Source organism: Phascolarctos cinereus, unplaced genomic scaffold (genome assembly GCF_003287225.1).
Source record: "Phascolarctos cinereus isolate Bilbo 61053 unplaced genomic scaffold, phaCin_HiC Scaffold_4;HRSCAF=312, whole genome shotgun sequence".
Lineage (NCBI taxonomy): Eukaryota > Metazoa > Chordata > Mammalia > Diprotodontia > Phascolarctidae > Phascolarctos > Phascolarctos cinereus.
Window position 1 is genome coordinate 317502344 of NW_027555847.1, and position 2553 is coordinate 317504896.

Here is a 2553-nt window from a genome sequence, read left to right on the forward strand (position 1 = left end):
ACCAACAGTGCCTTAATGTCTCCCTTTTCCCACATCCCCTCCAACATTTGTCATTCTCCTTTTCTGTCCTATTAGCCAATCTAATGAGGTAGCACCTCAGAATTGTTTCGATTTGCATTCCTTCAATCAATAGTGATTTAGAGCACCTTCTCATAAGGCTATAGATAGCTCTGATTACTTCAACTGAAAACTTCATATTTCTTGATCACTCATCATTTGGGAAATGGCTCTTATTTTTAGAAATTTAACTCAGTTCTCTGTATGTTTGAGAAATGAGGCCTTTATCAGAGAAACTTGATTCAAATTTTTATTCACAGTTACAATGGCTAAATGTTTATTTCCCTCCAATCTACCCTGCCCCCCCACCTCAATTCTATTCTCTCTCTTCTTTTACCCTGTCCCTCCTCAAAAATGTTTTGTTTCTGACTGATGGGATGCTTGGGTACCGGTACTAGGACCCCACTTGAAGATCATATTTCTTCCTAGCCTCAAAACACTATCTCTGACAGTTTTCTCCCCAGGCCAAAGACCCTATCTTTGTTAATGACTCATGAGTGGGCCCAGTGAGGTAAACTATCTCACTATCTCTCCATTACAAGAACAAACTGACCTTTTTAGAATTGCCCTTTTATGAACAAGACTATCTAGTATCAACAAAACTATCATGTACTGATATCCACAGTTATCATATGTGATCCAGAGGTCAAGTTATAGACATAAACTCCCGAAGCTATCTTGTTACAGACATAAAAGACCAAAAATACACCCCATAACCTCTCAGGATTCCTCCCCCTTTCCTCCTTCCTCCATGATAATTTCTTGAAAGATGATGGCTAGGCCCTTTTTTTTTTCATCATGGCTTTCAGGTAGTCCAATAATTTTAAAATTATCTCTCCTGCATCTGTTTTCCAGGTCAGTTATTTTCCAATGAGACATTCATGTTGTCTTCTATTTTTTTGTTCTTTTGGTCTTGTTTTATTGTTTTTGATTTCTTATTAAGTCATTACCTTCCATTTGCTCCATTCTCATTTTTAAGGAATTATTTTCTGCAGTGAGCTTTTGTACCTCCTTTTCCATTTGTCCAATTCTACTTTTTAAGAAGTTTTTTTCTCCAGTGAATTTTTGTGCCTCTTTTTCTATTTGGCCAGTTCTTCTTTTCAAGGCATTCTTCTCATTGGCTTTTTAAAGGACCTCTTTTACCATTTGGCCTATTCTGTTTTTTAAAGTGTTATTTTCTTCAGTATTTTTTTTTGTCTTCTTTACCAAGCTGTTGACTTTTTTTCATGATTTTCTTGCATCACTCTCATTTCTCTTCCCAATTTTTCCTCTACCTCTCTTATGTGATTTTCAAAATCCTTTTTGAATCCTTCCATGGCCTGAGACCAATTCATATTTTTCTTGGAGGTTTTGGATGCAGGACCTTTGACTTTGTTGTCTTCTTCTGAGCATGTGTTTTGATCTTTCTTGTCACTGTAGTAACTTTCTATAGTCAGAGATTTCCCTCCCCCCCAAATGTTTGCTCATTTTCCCAGCCAATTACTTGATTTTTAACTCTTTGTTAAAGTAAAGCTCTGCTTCCAGGGTGGAGGGCACACTGTTCCAAGTGTGAGGGGTTTTGTGCAGCTGTTTTCAGAAATACTCCTAGGGTATAAGTTTTCAGTGCTTCCAAGGTGGTAAGATCTAAGAGAGGTGTGTTTACTACTCTCCTGGCCTGTGCTCTGGTCTGTGAGTGAGCACAAACATTCTTTCCTACCGTGGAACTGTGATGAGGGTCCCTATTCCACTGTGGCCACAAGCTCTGGTGTGCTAGTATTGCTCCTTGACCTGGGACTGCCATCTAGAACTGTGACCCAGATCCAAGTATGGGCAAAGCAACAGAGTCCTGCCCTAAGTGCCAGCAAGGAGACACCTATAATCTCCTTCTGACCGGTTGTTCATCCCCCTTACTGTCTGTGGGCTGAGAGCTCTGGAAGTAGCTGCTGCTGCTGCTGATTCAATGACTTCCAAGCACCCTGTTTAGTTCTTTATGAGTTTTCTTTCTCTAGATAGACTCTAGGCTTTAGCATGAAACCATTGCTGTCTCTGCTTCAGGTGGAAAGGAGAAGCTCAGGGAAAGTGGGGGCTGGGGAATATTCCTGGAGGTTACCTACCACCCAGAGACTTGACTCATCCTCTCCTGTGGGAGAAAGACCTCTCACACAATGAGCATGACCATGTACAAGACTTACCTCATTTTCTTTGTCTGTTAGATGAGAGGGTTGAACTAGATTCGTGAGCCCCTGGATTTTTGAAAGGATGAGTGGTATATTCATAGAGACCTGGCCTTGGGGTCTGGGAGATTGTGCATTGTGCTTGGAGTCAGGAAGATCTGGGTTCAAGTCCAGCTTCAGATGCTTAACTAGCTATGTACTCTTGGGCAAGATTTGTGCCTTGGTTTCCTCACTTGTAAAATGAAGGAGCTGGATTCATGGCTCTGAGGTCCCTTCTAGCTTTAAATCCATGATCTTAAGTCTTGAATTCAAGTCTTCTCTTCTGCTCAATCCTAACTGTGTG